This window comes from Fukomys damarensis, unplaced genomic scaffold (assembly GCF_012274545.1).
Source record: "Fukomys damarensis isolate Sample0158 unplaced genomic scaffold, DMR_v1.0_HiC HiC_scaffold_37, whole genome shotgun sequence".
NCBI classification, from domain to species: domain Eukaryota; kingdom Metazoa; phylum Chordata; class Mammalia; order Rodentia; family Bathyergidae; genus Fukomys; species Fukomys damarensis.
The window spans coordinates 58982387-58992089 of record NW_022900949.1 but is presented as its reverse complement, the minus strand read 5'-3'; the positions used below and the strand labels follow the sequence as shown (position 1 = coordinate 58992089).

General features: G+C 37.5%; 1 long non-coding RNA gene across 3 annotated transcripts in view; it reads right to left on the bottom strand.

Annotated features, from left to right (window-relative positions):
- Positions 1-2260: 2260 nt before the first annotated feature.
- LOC104861659 overlaps positions 2261-9703 on the bottom strand; it is a 21159-nt gene continuing 13716 nt past the window's right edge. For 2 of the 3 annotated variants that reach the window (XR_004515524.1, XR_780083.2), the window contains exons 2-3: positions 4744-4871; positions 2261-2359 (exon numbers count right to left, since the gene is read on the bottom strand). This is a non-coding gene — a long non-coding RNA (uncharacterized LOC104861659). Of the gene's footprint in view, positions 2360-4494; positions 4574-4743; positions 4872-9703 lie in introns of those variants that run through there. The other variant, XR_004515525.1, reaches the window with a different exon arrangement.

The window sequence follows — 9703 nt, the reverse complement described above, 5'->3', positions numbered from 1 at the left end:
ATTATTCAACAGGGAGAGATAACAATTGTAAACATATATGTACCAAACCACAGTGCATCCAACTTCATAAAATGAATACTAATGGATATAAAAGATCAGACAAACATCAATACAATTACAGTGGGGGACTTCAAAACCCCACTGTCACAAATATATCAACTAATCAAAAAATTAACAATCATCAGAGTTGAATCAAACCTTTGAACAAATGGACTTAACACACTCATGACAGGGCCATAATACATATGTCGCACTGCTGAGTGGCTCTGATTTGAATGTGTTATGCTCCTTCTGGCTTGAGCCACCAATGGTACATTCATGACCATCCTATCAGGTGGCTGGGACATTCCATTGAGCAGTACAATCTGTCTGATGGATAGTCATGCATGCACCACCAGTACTTTAAGTTGGCAAGAACGTGTTAATAGGTACCTACAGAGTGCTCCATTCAACCACAGAATATATACATATATATTTTTCCAGCAGATGATTCTTTCTCTAAAACAGACCACACAATAGCTAGTAAAGCATGCCTAAGTAAATTCAAAAGAATGGAAATTTTACAGTGCATATTATCGGTTCATGTGTAGTGAAACTAGAAATCAATAGCAAAAGAAACCACAGAAACTATGCAAATATAGTTTGCCATTGATAAGCCAATGGGTCACATAAGAAATTAAGGAAGAAATAACAGTTCCTAGAATTAAATAATAATGCCAGTATAACATACCAGAATTTATGGAACACAATTTAAAAAATCTTTTAAGTGAAGTTTATAGTTATAAATGCCACATCAGAAAAACAGAACAAGCCCAAATAAATGACCTAACGATGCATCTCAAGGTCCTAGAAAACAAGGACAATCTCAATCCAGAGCTGGTATAAAGAAGGAAATTACAAAAATCAGAGAAGTAATCAATGAAATGGAGACTGAAAAAAAAATACAAAGAGTCCATGAATCAAAGACCTGGTTATCTGAAAGAATAAAGGAAACAGTCAAACTTTTGGTCAATCTTAACAAAAAAGGACAGAAAAGACACAAATCAATGCAACTGGAAACTTCAAAAGGCAAATCACAACAAACACTGCCAAAATCCAGGATATTATTAGCAACTATTTCATAAACCTGTATGCCAAAATATTGGAGAATTCAGAAAAAATGGAGAGATTTCTAGATACATATGAATTACCATAACTGAATAAAGAAGATTTAAGTATCTTGAAAAGCCAACAACAAGCAAGATTGGAAGATTTAAGTATCTTGAAAAGCCAACAACAAGCAAGATTGAAGCAAAAATAAAAAATCCTACTACTAAGAATAGCCAAGGTCCTGATGGATTCACAGCTGAATTCTACAGAAACTTCAGGGAAGATCTAATACCAATACTCCTAAAACTTTATAATAAAATTGAGAGGGAAAGAGTTCTCACAAAATCATTCTTGAAAGGTAACATTACCCTAATCCCCAAACTAGACAAGAATCTAACCAAAAAAGGGAACTACAGATCAATTTATCTAGTGAATGTAGAAATGTGCAAAATGTAGAAGGTGCAAAAATCCTCAACAAGATACTGGCAAACAGAATGCAATAAATCATCCATAAAATCATAGACCATGCCCAAGTAGGCTTCATCCCAGGGATGCAAGGATTGTTCAACATACACAAATTAACAAATGTAATTCATCACATAAAAAGAAACAAGAACAAAACTCACACGATCATCTCAATAGGCTCGGCAAAACGTTTGACAAAATCCAACATCCCCCATTCAGGATGAAAATCCTGAAAAAAATCCTAAATGTGGGTGGGAACTGATTTGTTTCTATCCAGTACATATGGCAAAGTGGTGGAGTGTTACTCCTGCAATTATATCATTGTTAGGAGATTCCGTCTTGCTAAGTGTCTTGTTCTTGCTTTCCTAACGATTTTGAGGGAGCAAGCACCGTGTAATGAACTGCCTTTGGAGGGCTCCAGATGGAAATCTGCAGATAGCTTGTAGGAGCTGAAGGTCTATAGATTATCTGCTAACAATTTCATTGGACCTGGAAGTGGACTCTTGTAGGGTTAAAAACTTAATGCATTGGCTGTCTGGAGAAAATTGCCTTCTCTCTTTTAACCTCTAGCTGACCTAGCAGGTCTGCTGATCTATCCAGTGAGCTTCCATTCACTAGTTCACACATAACCAAAAGGTGGAGATGAGGCTTTCTCACCTCTGGCAATGTTTCCACTAGTGCTTTCCAACCACCTGGCTTTCTGGCTGCACGTAGTCCTCAGAGTTTCCGTCATCTCCAGTGTTCTTGCTTTGGCCTCCACTGAAGCCAACATGAGGGTAGGTCACCTTGTTCTGCCATACTGGGCCTTAGGGCAGAAACGTTACTATTAATTCAATCTGAAAGTCGGAGCTGAGAGTGGGGGAAGCACTTTCTGTGCCCCACCTTGCTACATCATTAAACCGGCATGGCGGCTCCCATGTTGCTGTGATGAGAGGTGGTGCTTTCTAAGAGTCTGGACGAAGTTGTAGGTCCATCCTTTCCCCCCTCCCATTTCCTGTTTGTTTTCACTTGAAGGATTTAGGGAAAAGCAGAAGCAGTAAAGACAAGTTTAGAGTGGCAGAAAGACTCTTGTTCTCCACAGTTCTTAAATGCCTTTAGGCAAACTGCTAGGTGTAATGATAAGGAGTTTTAATTAGGGTTTTCATAATCAAGTCCAAGACCTCACAGGACTTGACTGAATAAACAGTCATTAGAAAAATAAGATGTAGGTGTGATGAAAGGTTCACAGGAAGAAGATGGAACCAAAACAGAGGCGAGCAGGTGATTCTGCTCTTCTTATCCCTTGATGTTTATGGCAAGTGCAGAACAGCAGGAAGAACTACACTTACCCTGCCCAGTCCTTCTCAGACCCTTGGACACTGCTCATTAGCCTGTACTTGGAGCTACAGCTGTAAGAGCTAATGGTGAATGTATCTGTAGTTCTGTTATAATCAGTTTGAATGTAAGCTTCATGAGAAGAGGAACTTGGTCATTATTTGCTACTGAAAACTTCTAGGGTCCAGGGCCTAACTCTGCAGCACTCAATAAATAGAAGGTATTTAGGAATATCTGTGGCTTGGTTAACTGATTATTTTATAAATTGTCGGTTATGTTGAAATGCTTTTATCAACATGTCCTATGTTGAAGGCAATAATTCTATAGTGTATTTGCTTGCCTAAAGATTTCCAGGCAATAGTTAAATGTTAGAGTTAATCCTTAGGTATATAATGAGCTTTACCACAATGCTAGTTCTACACACTGAAAGTTGTTTTTACAGGGTTTTTTGTTTCTTTTTTGGTTTAGTGTGCAAGGGTGTTTGTGGTGCTAAGATGGGAACCCCAACCTTGTGCATAGTAGGCAACTGCTGTACCACTCAGCCACAACCTTGGCCCTGTTTTTTGTTTTGCATAAACAAAAGATATAATCTTGAAATTACAGCAAAAATATATATGGTCACATTTGCAAATATCTTTATTTATTTTTTGGTGCCAGGGATCGAACTCGGGTCCTTACTCTTGTGAGGCAGGCGGTGACACCACTGAGCTAAGTCCCAGCTCACATTTACAAATATCAAATAAGACATTACTTTGAGAATAAAGGAAGTTATTATCATCAGTTTTTAGTGTACTGTAATAGTACTTCAATGCCATTCAATTTATTCAGTATTCATAAAGTATAACTGAAATATTTACATGTTATGAAATACAAACCCAGCCTTTCCTTTTATCCTTCGGAAATAACTAATTAATAACATACTGAATTTATAGTGGAGATGTTCAAATGTGGCTGGGGTTATAGCTCAATGGTAAAGCACTGGGCAAGATCCTGGGTTCAATTCCCAGCACACATGCACACGCACACACATGCTCATTGAGTTATATCAATGCAAAGGCGAGATAACGTGACCTGAACAGATAAAGGAGTCTGTAGAAAGAAGTGGAGTCGGATGGACTAGAAATAGCATCCCCCAAGACTCCTGCTTCCAAGGCCCAACTCTGGCCCTTCTCCTGCTATCCACTAGCACAAAAATGGCAAGTCTTCAAGAAACACACACTCAATGCCTAGGTTCCCCCTCTTCTGGACCATATACTGAGACACCCACACTCTGGTCAAACGTCCTGAGTGGTCTACTTCCAGGGTGTGCACAGGACTCCTTCTGTAGTGAATGACTGACTAGAAGGTAGACAGGTATCAGCGTGGTTGCTGGCTGGGGGGCACGTGACTGTTGGCCCGAGGCCAAGGCATGAGATCACTGAAGCCCAGAAGTTTGAGACCACTATGGCAAACATAGCCTGTTTATAAAAACAAAGGGAGCCTGAAGGCCAAAGGCTGACTCTTACTATACTACTACATTCTGTAACAGAACAAATTCTAAGTCAGACTTCAGCTTCCCAGGTTATTACAATGAGATTGGTTAAGGCAGGAAAATACAGCACACCTTTTTTTTTTAAATTGGATTATCTTATAACATTGAAATATTTAGACATAAATAATGTGTACTTTTGCTCCACAGCTGACAAATGTACTGGGCAGGACCGATCTGAAAGAAAGGGGAAAGAAAGGCTGATATGGAAGGAGAACAGATCATGAAGAAGAAATGCTAAAAAGCAAGTCCATGCGAGTGGTAAACGTGGATCTCTTATAATGCCTGAGAAGATGAACAGTAGATGGATTCTTCTTTTCAATTAACAAGAAAAGAAAAGCTCTTACCTGTACTTGCATATGTATAATTTATGGTGATCTTGTGGGCTACCTGCTTTCCTTTTTACAAATTCCTCTGCTGTTTAAATCAGGGTACAGGTGTATCTTGAAGACATTGTAGGCTGGGTTTCAGACCACTGCAATAAAGCAAATATTGCTATAACCGAGTCACACAAAGTTTCTGAGTGCATATAAAATTATATTGATATTCTACTCTAGACTATTAAATGTGTAATATCACTGATTTAAAATACATATTAGGGCTGGGGACTTAGCTCAGTGGTGCTGCAAAGTCCTGAGTTTGATCCCTGGTACAAAAAAAAAGTACATATTGAATGGATAAAGTGTGTGTGTGTGTGTGTGTGTGTGTGTGTGTGTGTGTGTGTGTTACTGGGGATCAAATTCAGAACCTTGTGTTTGCCCGGTAGATGCTGTTCCACTGAGCTAAATCTCCAGTCCTACAGTGTGGTATTTAAACACAATGTATTTATTACTAGTCGGCCATAATGGATAAACTTGAGTTATTTGTAGGCAAATGGATGCATCTTACTGTATAGAAGGTAATCATCAGGTACTGTAAACATGTATTGATAAAAATAAAAATAGAAGAAAGTGCATATCTTTATTTTTAAAACTTTATTGCTAGAAAATGCTAATGACCCTGTAATAAATCATAATAGCTTTGCTGGTGGAGGGTCTCGTCTTGATGGTAAAGGCTGCTGACTCATCAGGATGGTGGTTCCTAAAGGTTAGGCTGGTCGTAGCAATTTCTTCAAATAAAGAAACAATAAATTTATAGCATCAATTGCCTCTTCCTTTCATGAGCAATTTCTCTGTACTATGAGATGCTGTTTGGTAGGATTTTACCCTGGGTCTTGCTATGTAGTTCAGGCCAGCCTTGAACTCACTGGCCTCCAACGATGTAGTGAAATACAATCAATGTTGATAAAACACCCTTATATTTGAAGAATATGCCGTCTCTCACTTTTATAGCTAGAGAGAAGTTAATGCTGACTTCAAAGGACAGCCCAACCCTCTTGTTTAAGGGATAGTGCAGCTGGTAACTCAGTGCTGGAGCCATTCTGAAAATCCCAAGGCCCTTATGAACCCTAACTGTATTCTGTCTGTGATCTACAGTAATCTGTTTATAGAATGCCTTGCTGAATATTTAAGCTCACTGCTAAGGACTACTGCTCAGAAAAAATAGTATTCTTTTCAAAATATTCTGCTAACTGACAATGCAGCGTTCACCCAAGAGCTCTGATGGAGATGTACAGTGAGATTAATGTTGTTTTCAGGCCTGCTAACCATAGCCATTCTGCTCCCCGTGGATCAAGGAGTAATTTTGACTTTCAAATCTTATTATTTAAGAAATACATTTCAAGGCCAGGGATGTAGCTCAGTGGTGCCACCACCTGCCTCGCAAGAGCAACATCCTGAGTTCAATCCCCGGTACCAAAAAAAAAAAAAAAAAAAAAAGAAATACATTTCAAGCTGGCACACATCTGTAATCCCAGCACCTGGGAGGCTGAGGCAGGAGGGTTGCCATGAGTTTAAGGCTTTTTTTATCGAGACCACTACAACGTTGTGCATATCAGCATCAAGGCTGCTTCATGTTCTTACCATTCTTGTGTTTACTGGAGTAGCACTTTTAATCTATGTCAAGAACTTTTTTTTTTTTGCATTTACAACTTGCTGAAACAAGAGGCCTGGCTTTTGAGTTATCCACCTTTTGAACTGCATTCTAACTAAGCTTAATAATTTTTATTTATTTTTAAATAAAATATTTTAAAATATTTTTATTTATTTTATGTATTCATTTAAAACATTTACTGTTGCTGGGGATTGAATTCCTGAGGCCTTACATACTAGGCAAACATTCTAACATTAATCTAACACTCCTAACCTTTTTATTTTACTTAGAGATAGGATCTTGCTAAATTGTGCAGGTTGGACTTGAACTTAAAATTCTCCTGCTTCAGCCTCTTGAATATGTAGGAGTATAAGCATGTCCCACCATGCCTGGCTATTTCTAGATTTTGGTTTATTGTGAAAGATATCAATTCTTCCACTTGAAAACTAAGAATTTCACTTTATAACCATGATCGGCCTAACTTGTTGTTTTTGGTAGGAGGGATCGAACTCGGATCCCTCCGCTTGCGAAGCAGACGGCGGGAACCATTGAGCTAAATCCCCGATGATAGGCCTAACTTTAATATTGGCTTTTAGAAAATAGGAAAGCCAATGGAAAGGGAGAGAGACTAGAGAATAGCCACTTGGGGGAGTTAGAAAAACACATATCGGGGCTGGGGATTTAGCTCAGTGGTGCTGCAGCCTGCCTCGCAAGTGCAAGGTCCCAAGTGCAATTCCCGGTACAAAGAAAGAAAGAAAAAGAAAACACATCCGTGAACTTCACTTAATCGGGCATGGTTTGTGGCACCCAAACAATTGATGTACATTAGTAAAATCAGAGATTGAAGAACACATTAACAGACATTAACATGTGAAAATTTTTGAATTTTGAAACTATGAACCCCACTTAAAGCAAGTACCTATTGTTGAAAAAATGTCACCAACAGACTTACTTTATGCAGGGCTGCCACAAACTTGCAATTTGTAAACAACAAAGTATCTGTGAAACATGATAAAACAAAGTATGACAGTTGTACACTGCTGAATTGCAATTAAGACATTACCACAGTGTACAAGGAAAGTCAAGGATGACAGATGTATTCTATGATAACTCTAAACTAAAAAACAAAACTGGAATGAAATAAAATGTTCAACAATAGAAGAATTAGTAATTGTGGTTTATTCATGTGATTAAATGCTATGTATCCATTTAACATCATATTGTAGAAGACATTTTGTGGCTTGAGAAGTTGTTCATGATTGAAAAGAACAGAATAGAAAAGTTATATGTGATCTAACATCGGGTATGTTTATACGGATATTAAAAAGAATGCAAATAAATGTACTATAATGACAAGAGTAATGCGTTTCATTTGGTGGATTACAGATTTTTAAATTGTTCCATATTTCTAAATTTATTCAATGCATACTTATTGCCTTTATAATCAGAAAATATAAAACTAGCACAAATGCAGACACATATACACTCATGATTTGCAGCAGAGAAGAAAACAGTAGAGCTAAAAGTGACCTCCAAAGGACTCCAGTTAAATATGGGATTAGGACACATGTCTGCTCCATTCTCTTGCAATAATTTGTTGAGATGTTGAAAGGAAAATTATCATATAGAAGAGTAAAAAAGAATGAAACAGGAGTAAAGAGAATAAGTGAAGGACTAAATCATTATACAATTGGCTTTTAAAATTCCTTTCCTCCCTACCCATAATGCATGTGAAATAATTGATAGTTATCTTGAGCACAAAGTGTGAATGGAAAAAGAAAACAATTACTTTTACCAAAAGACAATTATCTGTGTAGGAGAAGGCTTCCTTCCTTCTCATCCTAACATTTTGAGGTTTCTGACCGATCAGATTTTTAAAGAAAGTCTGCTGTCAACAAGTTCTACTCAAATCACATAGAATTTTCTGTCTTTTCAGTCTAAGGAGAAGCCTCTTGAGGAAAAAGATCCAACAATCCAATTGCAAAGAAAACCCATACTGGTTTCTTGGAAAAATCAACCTCGTCTTTCACCCTTAAAGATGAATAGAATAATCACCTTATATGTGAAAAAAAAGGGGGCGAGAAAGATAAGGACCAAGATAGCTAAACACTTGACCACAGATATAATTTGGGAAATTGGGAAATTTTTTAAAATTAATATTTGAGAGAGAGAGATTTAAAAAGCCAGTAATCCATAAAATAAGAAAAGAATGCAAGGAAGTAAGAATATTTGTGTAAAGGAATAAATGTAGCTCCTAAAAATTGTGAAATATGATTTCCAAAATTTAAAAAATTAACAATACTGGTAGATAATGTAAAGAAGAAATTTTCTAGAATGTTGAACAAATAACCACATAGGGATGAAAAGTGGCTTCTAAGGTTCATCATTAGGGCTGGTATGTAGTCAGTGTTTGCCTAGCACGCCTGAGGGTCTGGGTTTGATCTCCAGCACACACACAAACCAAAAGCGTTCAGCATTTATGTTCCAAAAGAGAGGAGAGAAAATGGAGAGTAAATGATCGAAGGACAGAACCTTCAACGATTTACAGAAAGGTGAATCTGCCAAACACGAGCAATGAAGTAAGATCAGTGCTAGATAAATTATGAAACTTCAGGAGGCCAAATACAAAGAGATCATAAAAGGAGGGGAGAGGAAACAAACCACAAATAAGGGAATTTGAAGCCAACTGGCACAAGACTCATTATCAGTAATATTAGGTACCAGCAGACAGTGACTAATTTCTGCAAGATTTCTGCAAGATTCATTACTTTTCAACTTTTACAATCAAGTCATAGGAGAGAGAAGGTAATCTTAGCTACGGAAGAAAATGAAAAAATAAAAATAAGAGTGTGTCACAGCATTATTTATAACAAAAAATGTGGAAACACCAAAAATATCTATCAACTGTAATGAAAGGACAAACAAAAAGTAGAAATGTAGATAATGCAATATTATTTTCAAATAAAGAGAAATGAAGTAGTGACACATTGTACACATCGAGGAACTTCTCAAAAACATGCGGTTTAAGAAGGCCAGTCACAAAAGACTACATATTATAGGACCCTTTTTATATAAAGTGTCCACAAACGGCAAAGACGGCAAAAAGACAGGTGGCTCCGTAGGGCTGGAGATGTGGAGTGATGAGGAGTGACTGCTAACAGGCACAGTCTCTTCTTAGAGTACTGCAAATGTCCTAAAGATGGGTCATGGTGATGCCTGTACAACTGTAGGCACCCTAACTTCATGCTGGGCAAGTTACAGCTCACTAAGGCTGTTTTTTGAAAAAGCTAATAAATTTAGGAGGTGAAAAACTGAGCAGAGGGAAAAAGAAGAAAG